Genomic DNA, 11907 nt, shown 5'->3' on the forward strand with positions numbered 1-11907 from the left:
TAAGACATTTTACTCATCTTTCGGTGACGTCACACTTTGTTGACACATTCGCCATTTTCGCAAATCTAGACAGCATCACGGATTTTCTTAAAATATAATAGGTTTAAGGCAGATTCTACTTTCTGAAATAATCAATATCATACAGTAAGTGGTAAGAATCATTCAATCAGCTCTAATTTGGAACATTCACGCACATCTTCATATTTTCATCATCATGTCTCTGCAACTGAAGCTGCAAGGATTTTTTTTACTGGGACAAACCCCAATTCTTTACCCTGTGGAGATGAATTGCAGATCCATCCCATGTAGAACTTGCTTATTCCTTTTTAGTAACTTCCTTGGGTCATGTCGAAACAATGATTTGTTTCTCCCATTGAAACGACTTCAAAGACAATGAATTTGAGTAGGAGTTATTCCCCTTGGCCCCCAATGCTCATTTTCGTGAGACATTCAGACAACCGGTGTATTTTCTTATTTGACAAACGAAATTAAAAGGATCCATGTCAACTCGTATGTTACCAACTTGTACCCTTTTTTTACCAACTCCTACAACTTCCAACTTTGTTTAATTCATGTCCTGGCTTTATGTATGATATATTATTATATTAAAAAGATGGTATTAAGGTCCAACCAAAATTCAGTAAAAATATGCATTTTTCCAGCTGAAGATTATGTTCTCATTAACCAACAAATAAACGCACTAATGAATTCTTTTGTTCACATTCCAAGACATTTAAACTGCATTCAAAACAAAGACTTGTTTGACAAAAAAAGTATTAAAAATTATATCACTGGATCAATCATAAACATGATAAAGTACAAAATAACAAATAAATTTACAATATTACCTATTGAATGTTGAGTACAAGTTAGTCAAAGGTATGAGTTGTTGTGTACCCAATTAAAACATGTGGTACAAGAAGTCTGATTATAAGAGAGACTTCTTCTACTGCTGAGTAACCACCCTCATCAGGTTGACTTATAAGAAAACTTTCAGTATCTACATGTATAGCCCACTTTAATTTGATGCTTGGTTTTGACTTGTTGCTCTTTATTTGTTTTAATAAAGATTTTTCAGAAAACAAATTTTTCTAAACTCTAGTGGTTAGTATACATGTATATATACATGTATATCAATAATCACAAATTAAATTTAGTTGATTATGAAGGAATTTGTGCAAGTTGACATTCTGAGATTACATTTTTTTTAGACATCACTAACAGTGATGCAGCTAATTGTCGCACCTAGGGGGCAGAAATTTAGAGGGGCCACCAAATGACGTCTTTGTGTCAGACCCAATGACCGGAAATTTTTTTTTGGGGGGGGGCTTTCAAAATTTAAATATATGTTGGTCCTGGTTACCTTGGCTTCCAAATCAATTATGTAGTTGAAAAACATTGAAAACTAAAAGTTCTAATGACACATTTATTGCCGGTAATAGGTAAACATACTGATGTAAACAGATTTCGATCTTCTCTGCGTTTATCCATTTCACGTAAGTCATGTTGATCATAATTATTTTTGTATTTCTCCAGATTTATCATTACACATAGCAATGAATGAAAACGAAAGTAAATTTCTGGTAACAATATTGAATAGAAGCATGTTTTTAGCTTTTTTTTGATAGCTGAGTGATAATTCTGATGATGACAAGACTCAGCAAGTGTTAACAAGACGTTTCCTTTGGACACATTGTTCATGCAATGGTGCAAAGATACGTGACTAACGAGAAAATATTGTTAGTACGACAAACACTGGTTTAGTCTCCATATGACAAATCAGTGGTGCATGAATTAAAACAGTTGGAACAATAGATGGCCAAATCAATTATGTAGTTGAAAAGCATTGAAAACCAGAAGTTCTATTAAGGGACAACTAATTATGACCAGATTTATGTGAATTAAATTAAACAAAAAACACGTATTATTTTAGTTTTAGAGTATTTTTTTCATTTTAGTTAATGTGTGAACACACATATTCGTTTTGACGTAAATGTAGCTTGCACTGTCTTTGTTTTTGATCTAATTGTTCTTATGCCAATTAATAAATAAGACAACTATCCATAAAGTCAATGGATAGTTGTCTTATTGGCAAGTGTAGTACAACATTCTCATTTATTTATTTGATGTTTCAGGATAATTTAAATTGAATGTGGTCTCAGTCATTAAACCACCCCATGGTCATATCCTTATTTAGCCTGGTTGTTCTAATCACGGTTTTAAGGCGTATCTTAATCCAACTGGGAAATAGTTATTATTTTCAAAAAAAGTAGGTACATGTATGGCAAACAGTTGATAAGACTGGCAAAACTGTCTTACATGCAGGGGCCAATGTCTGACAGGAAAAAAAGATATCTGCATCTCTGCAGACCTTTATGAAATGTTTTGAAAACTGGAAAATATTATACATGTTATAAGCTTCTTCAAGATTAAGAAATAGCAGCACCTGAAGAAAAAAGTTTCATTTATAATTTTATTTTAGTATTTTACATATACATGTACAAAAAAAATGTACATGGACTTGGTTTTTGTCAATCAACTTTACACTTTTACACTACCAGCAACAATCTCAGGCATGACACAGGGTTCCATGGAAATCCTTTTTGATTTTTTTTTGTAACTTCTGAGTTTAAGGTACATTTGTAAGAACTCCAAATAGCAAAAAGGTACAGTGCAACAAATAGGAAGGGCTGGCACTGTGTCTACTGAAAATTGCATAACTAGTACTGGATTGAATTGTTTATGAATTATTTAGTAAAAAAACATTCCAGAGACAGTTTGAACAATTTAGATGATTTTAAGTTAAAAAAAAAAACATTCCAGAGGTCACATTGACACTACGTTATGTTAATAAATTTAACCTTGTATTGACAAATGATTTTTCAAAATAGATGAACATGTACAAATGTAACATGTTCAATGAAATAAATATATTAAGAGATGTGGTCTCCCTATCAGTAGACTGGTATTTTAGAGGGATATTTCCAAATTTACATAATTAATGAGAGGAAATACTTCTCCCACTAACATCTGGATACTTAAAACTTACAATTTTAGATGGGTGTACTGGAAGATCTTCAGTATGTCAGTAATTTTTGGTTTAATAAGGTATAAAAAGGATCAATTGCTATTTTAAGGATAAACTTTCAAATCTCTAGATCTGTAAAATTTATTTAATTATAGTAGATATGATATAAAAATTATCTCAGTGATTCAACTGGAGTTCTGGAGCTTCAGGTCAATTTTGATTTTAAGCTCTCTGGGCCAGTGTGAGCTATTGCAATCACTTTTGCATCAGTATAAACTAAATACAAAATACGCAACCTTAGACTGAACGGTAAGTTTGACAACAACTCTGTAAAAGTGAATATGGCCATGGTGTACCACAGTACCAAGATGTCCCCTTCACAACGATTTTTTAACGCTCTACCATGCTAAATAAAAATAGAATTTAAATGTATTTTTTCTTCAATAATCGGATAAAAAGAATGATTTTATAGGGTTTAACTATTTGATTTGCAATTTTAACTAGTAGAACATATTACAAGCCGTTTTTAAAATATTCACAATGTCCACTGCATAAAGATATTTGTCCCCTATGAAATGATTTGTGTCCATTATGCAACGGCTTTTGTCCACTTTGCAATGAAATGTTGTGTAGTGGACCGTTGTGCAGTGGATGTATTTGCATGTTAGCAGTCTTTGTTGTTACACACGGTTTCTCAGATGCATGTTTTTATGATTATTTTCTTAGATAATACATTTTACATGTATTTCATAAACTCCACGTTTTTATACGACCGCAAAAAATTTTTGCGGTCGTATATTGGTATGACGTCGTCGTCGTCTGGCGTCGTCCGAAGACACATTGGTTTTCGCACTCTAACTTTAGTTTAAGTGAATGGATCTCTATGAAATTTTACCATAAGGTTCAATACCACAAAAGGAAGGTTGGGATTGATTTTGGGGGTTATGGTACCAAAAGTTAAGGAATTAGGGGCCAAAAATAAGCATTTTTATACGACCGCAAAAAAATTTTGTGGTCGTATATTGGTATGACGTCGGCGTCGTCGTCGTCGTCGTCGTCCGGCGTCGTCGTCGTCGTCGTCCGGCGTCGTCGTCCGAATACATACTGGTTTTCGCACTCTAACTTTAGTTTAAGTGAATGGATCTTTTTGAAATTTGACCATAAGGTTAAATACCACAAAAGGAAGGTTGGGATTGATTTTGGGGGTTATGGTACCAACAGTTAAGGAATTAGGGGCCAAAAAGGGGCCAAAAATAAGCATTTTCTAGTTTCCAGACAATAACTGTGGAACGGTGTATGGATCTCTCTGAAATTATACTATAAGTTTCCATACCACAAAGGGATGGTTAGAATTTGCTTTGGGGGGTTATGGCTCAAACCGTTTAGGAATTAGGGGCAAAAAAGGGGGAAAAACAAGGTTGTCCTGGTTAATGGACAAATACTTTTGTACAAAACATAATTTAAAGCAGTGTAAGGGAGATAAATCAAATACATCATTGAGATTATCTCCCTTACACTGCTTTTAAATTATGTATAAACATGATAAAGTAATGGTTAATGAACAATAAAGATAATTTAAAACAGTGTAAGGGAGGTAATCAAAATACAACGTTTTGGTTACTTCCCTTACACTGCTTTTAAATTATGTTTAAAGAAATGCATATCTATAAAGGAAGACCAGTAAAAATATCTGCAAATGTTGCATCTTTTTTTTTTACAAAAAAATCCATATGAAAGATTTGACAGTATATTTTTAATTCTATTATAAAATAGATTAAGTTAGCACTATGGTAAATTTAATTTGGTAATTATGGTTGCCAACTCCATTGGAAATTTGAATTGAGATTATGACCATATCTGAGGGAAAGAATTTTTTTGGGGAAAAAAGGGGGGGGGGATAAAAAGAAATTGTGGGGGGTCAATTTTTTCTCATTTCAGATTTCAGAAATTAAAAAGAATTATTCTTCAAATATTATTTTTTTTTCAAATTTCAAATATTGAAAAATTTCAAGAAGTAATCTTTAATTGCACAGTATGGCACATTAGATTTGTAAAATCTTTGATCACATTTATTTATTTGTTATGCCGAATCTAACAGTGTATTTAAATTTTTAATTTTGGGTCCAGTTTTCAAATTGGTCTACATTAAGGTCCAAAGGGTCCAAAATTAAACTTTGTTTGATTTTAGCAAAAATTGAATATATGAGGTTCTTTGATATGCTGAATCTAAACATGTATTTAGATTTTTGATTTTTTGGCCCAGTTTTCAAGTTGGTCCAAATTGGGGTCTAAAATTAAACTTTGTTTGATTTCAACAAAAATTGAATATGTGGGGTTCTTTGATATGCTGAATCTAACCATGTATTTGGATTTTTTATTTGTGGACCCCGTTATCAAATTGGTTCATATTGAGGTCAAAAGGGTCCAAAATTAGACTTTGTTTGATTTCATCTTAAATTGAAGTATTGGGGTTCTTTGATATTCCAAATCTAACGGTGTATTTAGATTTTTAATTTTTGGTCCTGTTTTTATACGACCGCAAAAATTGAAAATTTTTTGGTCGTATATTGGTATGACGTTGGCGTCGTCGTCGTCGTCGTCGTCGTCGTCGTCGTCGTCGTCGTCGTCGTCGTCGTCTGGCGTCGTCCGGCGTCGTCCGAAGACACATTGGTTTTCGCACTCTAACTTTAGTTTAAGTGAATGGATCTCCATGAAATTTTACCATAAGGTTCAATACCACGAAAGGAAGGTGGGGATTGATTTTGGGGGTTATGGTACCAACAGTTAAGGAATTAGGGGCCAAAAAGGGGCCAAAAATAAGCATTTTTGTAACTTCCAGACAATAACTTGTGTGTAAGTGTATGGATCTCTCTGACATTGTACCACAAGGTTCCATATCACAAAGGGAAGGCTGTAATTGATTTTGGGGGTAATTGCCTCAAAATTTTAGGAATTAGGGGCCAAAAAAGGGGCAAAAAACAAGCATTTTTCTAGTTTCATGACAATAACTTGTGTGTAAGTGTTTGGATATTTCTGAAATTGTACTACAAGGTTCCATATCACAAAGGGAAAGCTGGAATTGAGTTTGGGGGTAATTGCCCGAAACGTTTAGGAATTGGGGGCCAAAAAGGGGCCAAAAATAAGCATTTTTCTAGTTTCCAGACAATAACTTGTGTTCAAGTGTATGGATCTCTCTGAAATTGTACTGCAAGGTACCATACCACAAAGGGAAGGCTGGGATTGAGTTTGGGGGTGATGAATCATAAGTGGGTTCAAAAAGTTTGGGGGGGGGGGGGGGATTTTTTTTTTCTTTTAAAATTTTCCATTTTAAGTTGGTTATTTCTGATTAATATTTAAAAGCAAATAATAATGATATGGTAGGAGATACACACCAAACAGGATGTGTAAATTATTATATAATAAGTATTGTGCAATAGCAAGAAATTTTCAATTGCACAGTATTGCACAATTGCAAGAAATCTTCAATTGCACAGTATTGCGCAATAGCAAGAAATCTTCAATTGCACAGTATTGCGCAATAGCAAGAAATCTTCAATTGCACAGTATTGCGCAATAGCAAGAAATATCCAATAGCACAATATTGCGCAATAGCAAGAAATTGTCAATTGTACAGTATTGCACAATAGCAAGAAATATTCAATTGCACAGTATTGTGCAAAAGAAGATACTTCGTATAAATTGCTTATTTCTTGATCAATTTCAATGGGGTTTTATTCTTGAATTCTTGGGGTTCTTTAATATGCTGAATCTAACCGTGTATTAAGTTTTTTGATTTTGGGCCCCGTTTTTAAATTGGTCCACATTGAGGTCCAAAGGGTCCAAAATTTAACTTTGTTTGATTTCATCAAAAATTGAATTATTGGGATTCTTTGATATGCCGAATCTAACCGTGTATTTAGATTCTTAATTTTTGGTTCCGTTTTCAAATTGGTCTACATTAAGGTCAAAAGGGTTTAAAATTAAACTTAGTTTGATTTTAACAAAAATTGAATTTTTAGGGTACTTTGATATGCTGAATCTAAACATGTATTTAGATTTTTGATTATGGGCCCAGTTTTCAAGTTGGTCCAAATCGGGGTCCAAAATTAAACTTTGTTTGATTTCAACAAAAATTGAATATATGGGGTTCTTTGATATGCTGAATCTAACCATGTATTTAGATTTTTGATTTTTGGGCCCCGTTATCAACTTTGTCCACATTGAGGTCAAAAGGGTCCAAAATTAAACTTTGTTTGATTTCATCAAAAATTGAATTCTTGGGGTTCTTTGATATGCTGAATCTAACCATGTATTTAGATTTTTTATTTGTGGACCCGCTATCAAATTGGTTCATATTGAGGTCAAAAGGGTCCAAAATTAAACTTTGTTTGATTTCATCAAAAATTGAATTATTGGGGTTCTTTGATATGCCAAATCTAACCGTGTATTGAGATTTTTAATTTTGGGTCCCGTTTTTTAAATTGGTCTACATTAAGGTCCAAAGGGTCCAAAATTAAACTTAGTTTGATTTTAACAAAAATTGAATTCTTGGGGTTCTTTGATATGCTGAATCTAAACATGTGTTTAGATTTTTGATTATGGGCCCAGTTTTCAAGTTGGTCCAAGTTGGGGTCCAAAATTAAACTTTGTTTGATTTCAACAAAAATTGAATATATGGGGTTCTTTGATATGCTGAATCTAAACATGTATTTAGATTTTAGATTTTTGGCCCAGTTTTCAAGTTGGTCCAAATTGGGGTCCAAAATTAAACTTTGTTTGATTTCAACAAAAACTGAATATATGGGGTTCTTTGATATGCTGAATCTTACCATGTATTTAGATTTTTTATTTGTAGGCCCGCTATCAAATTGGTTCATATTGAGGTCAAAAGGGTCCAAAATTAAACTTTGTTTGATTTCATCAAAAATTTAATTATTGGGGTTCTTTGATATGCCAAATCTAACCGTGTATTTAGATTTTTAATTTTGGGTCCCGTTTTTTAAATTGGTCTACATTAAGGTCCAAAGGGTCCAAAATTAAACTTAGTTTGATTTTAACAAAAATTGAATTTTTGGGGTTCTTTGATATGCTGAATCTAAACATGTGTTTAGATTTTTGATTATGGGACCAGTTTTCAAGTTGGTCCAAGTTGGGGTCCAAAATTAAACTTTGTTTGATTTCAACAAAAATTGAATATATGGGGTTCTTTGATATGCTGAATCTAAACATGTATTTAGATTTTAGATTTTTGGCCCAGTTTTCAAGTTGGTCCAAATTGGGGTCCAAAATTAAACTTTGTTTGATTTCAACAAAAATTGAATATATGGGGTTCTTTGATATGCTGAATCTTACCATGTATTTAGATTTTTTATTTTGTGGGCCTGCTATCAAATTGGTTCATATTGAGGTCAAAAGGGTCCAAAATTAAACTTTGTTTGATTTCATCAAAAATTGAATTATTGGGGTTCTTTGATATGCCAAATCTAACTGGTTTTTAGATTTTTAATTTTGGGTCCCGTTTTTTAAATTGGTCTACATTAAGGTCCAAAGGGTCCAAAATTAAACTTAGTTTGATTTTAACAAAAATTGAATTTTTGGGGTACTTTGATATGCTGAATCTAATCATGTGTTTAGTTTTTTGATTATGGGACCAGTTTTCAAGTTTGTCCAAGTTGGGGTCCAAAATTAAACTTTGTTTGATTTCAACAAAAATTGAATATATGGGGTTCTTTGATATGCTGAATCTAACCATGTATTTTGATTTTGGACATTGGACCATAATAGGTAAATTAAAAAAATTGAAGTTCTTAGACCACATTCTTTCTGTGTCAGAAACCTATGCTGTGTCAAATATTTAATCACAATCCAAATTCAGAGCTGTATCAAGCTTGAATGTTGTGTCCATACTTGCCCCAACTGTTCAGGGTTCGACCTCTGCGGTCGTATCAAGCTGCGCCCAGCGAAGCATTTTATTTAAATTTGTCTACATTAAGGTCCAAAGGGTCCAAAATTAAACTTAGTTTGATTTTAACAAGAATTGAATTCTTGGGGTTCTTTGATATGCTGAATCTAAACATGTGTCTAGATTTTTGATTATGGGCCCAGTTTTCAAGTTGGTCCAAAATTAAACTTTGTTTGATTTCAACAAAAATTGAATATATGAGGTTCTTTGATATGCTGAATCTAACCATGTATTTAGATTTTTGATTATGGGCCCAGTTTTCAAGTTGGTCCAAATTGGGGTCCAAAATTAAACTTTGTTTGATTTCAACAAAAATTGAATATATGAGGTTCTTTGATATGCTGAATCTAACCATGTATTTAGATTTTTTATTTGTGGGCCCCGCTATCAAATTGGTTCATATTGAGGTCAAAAGGGTCCAAAATTAAACTTTGTTTGATTTCATCAAAAATTGAATTATTGGGGTTCTTTGATATGCCAAATCTAACCGTGTTTTTAGATTTTTAATTTGGGTCCCGTTTTTTAAATTGGTCTTCATTGAGGTCCAAAGGGTCCAAAATTAAACTTAGTTTGATTTTAACAAAAATTGAATTCTTGGGGTTCTTTGATATGCTTAATCTAAACATGTGTTTAGATTTTTGATTATGGGCCCAGTTTTCAAGTTGGACTAAGTTGGGGTCCAAAATTAAACTTTGTTTTGATTTCAACAAAAATTGAATATATGGGAATCTTTTTTATGCTGAGTATAACCATGAATTTAGATTTTTTATTTGTGGGCCCCGCTATCAAATTGGTTCATATTGAGGTCAAAAGGGTCCAAAATTAAACTTTGTTTGATTTCATCAAAAATTGAATTATTGGGGTTCTTTGATATTCCAAATCTAACCGTGTATTTAGATTTTTAATTTCAAGTCCCGTTTTTTAAATTGGTCTACATTAAGGTCCAAAGGGTCCAAAATTAAACTTAGTTTGATTTTAGCAAAAATTGAATTCTTGGGGTTCTTTGATATGCTGAATCTAAACATGTGTTTAGATTTTTGATTATGGGCCCAGTTTTCAAGTTTGTCCAAGTTGGGGTCCAAAATTAAACTTTGTTTGATTTTAACAAAAATTGAATATATGGGGTTCTTTGATATGCTGAATCTTACCATGTATTTTGATTTTGGACATTGGACCATAATAGGTAAATTAAAAAAATTCAAGTTCTTAGACCACATTCTTTCTGTGTCAGAAACCTATGCTGTGTCAAATATTTAATAACAATCCAAATTCAGAGCTGTATCAAGCTTGAATGTTGTGTCCATACTTGCCCCAACTGTTCAGGGTTCGACCTCTGCGGTCGTATCAAGCTGCGCCCCAGCGAAGCATTTTATTGTAACTTCCAGACATAACTTGTGTGTTAGTGTATGGATCTCTCTGACATTGTACCACAAGGTTCCATATCACACAGGGAATGCTGGGATTAATTTGGGGGTAATTGCCTCAAAATATTAGGAATTAGGGGCCAAAAAAGGGGCAAAAAACAAGCATTTTTTTAGTTTCAAGATAATAACTTGTGTGTAAGTGTATGGATCTTTCTGAAATTGTACTACAAGGTTCCATATCACAAAGGGAAAGCTGGAATTGAGTTTGGGGGTAATTGCCCAAAACGTTTAGGAATTAAGGGCCAAAAAGGGGCCAAAAATAAGCATTTTTCTAGTTTCCAGACAATAACTTGTGTTCAAGTGTATGGATCTCTCTGAAATTGTACCACAAGGTTCCATATCACACAGGGAATGCTGGGATTGATTTTGGGGGTAATTGCCTCAAAATATTAGGAATTAGGGGCCCAAAAAGGGGCAAAAAACAAGCATTTTTCTAGTTTCAAGATAATAACTTGTGTGTAAGTGTATGGATCTTTCTGAAATTGTACTACAAGGTTCCATTTTTTTCCAAGTTTTTGGATTTTGGGCCCCGTTTTTAAATTGGTGCAAAGGGTCCAAAATTAAACTTTGTTTGATTTCATCAAAAATTGAATTATTGGGGTTCTTTGATATGCCGAATCTAACCGTGTATTTAGATTCTTAATTTTTGGTTCTGTTTTCAAATTGGTCTACATTAAAGTGAAAGGGTAGTTTGTCCTTCACAGAAATTTTTATACACCCTCCTCCCAATCCTCAGGTGAGCAACAAAGTGATAGGGTAGTTTGTTCTTCACTCACTGTTCATATGATGTTCTTTTGCACCTCATATTAATCTTCATCTGAATGATTTGAGAGTTTATTTTGACATTACATATCAGTGCTCTACTGTTTACATATATGTACCATTTCTTCTTAATGAAACTTTCTCAGAATTTTCACTATGTAATGCCATTGCAACTTGTACATGTACTATTTGATATTTAGATGCAAAAACTTTTTTTGGTTTCCCTTTGTAATTGATTGACTTTGATAGGGTATCATTTTTTATGTCTTACATGCACATGTCTTTAGTTATCTTTTTAAGTCATGGTGTCTATGTTTCTTCGTAAAAAAGTTATTATGAGCATTGTATTAAACATTGATAAATAACAATGTAAGTCCTATTAAGGTCAAATCAACCCTGTGACCTTGGGGGATTTTCGTGTGACCTTGTGACCAGACATCTCATTTAAAGGGACCTGTGACTTTTATAATGTTCAAAACTAAGAATATGATCAGATAAGAACTGTATAGTTTGTTTGAAAGTAGCCTGTGATCTGAGGCAAATTTAAAATGTGACTTTGTGACTTATGGCATGTATGGGGTTCCCTACTAGAGATAGAATAATTGTTTTATACATTTCTTTTTGGAACGAAGTATGCTATGATATTAGTTATGACACTGACAGTTTGAATGTCCCATACTAGTAAAAGATCCAATGATTAGCAATAAAAATCAGTCACCTTTCTCTTGTTT

The 11907-nt window shown here is 32.9% G+C and overlaps 1 protein-coding gene across 3 annotated transcripts in view; it reads left to right on the forward strand.

Moving 5' to 3' along the window:
- The window catches only part of LOC127729144 (ras-specific guanine nucleotide-releasing factor RalGPS2-like), a 65768-nt gene that overhangs the window by 9179 nt on the left and 44682 nt on the right, over nt 1-11907 (forward strand). The window contains exon 1 of one of the 3 annotated variants that reach the window (XM_052236805.1): nt 29-144. The exons of 1 other annotated variant lie outside the window; for it this stretch is intronic. The gene's annotated coding sequence lies outside the window, so the exon portion shown is untranslated. Of the gene's footprint in view, nt 1-28; nt 152-11907 lie in introns of those variants that run through there. One more of the 3 variants, XM_052236804.1, reaches the window with a different exon arrangement.

This window comes from Mytilus californianus, unplaced genomic scaffold (assembly GCF_021869535.1).
Source record: "Mytilus californianus isolate M0D057914Y unplaced genomic scaffold, xbMytCali1.0.p SCAF_2, whole genome shotgun sequence".
Lineage (NCBI taxonomy): Eukaryota > Metazoa > Mollusca > Bivalvia > Mytilida > Mytilidae > Mytilus > Mytilus californianus.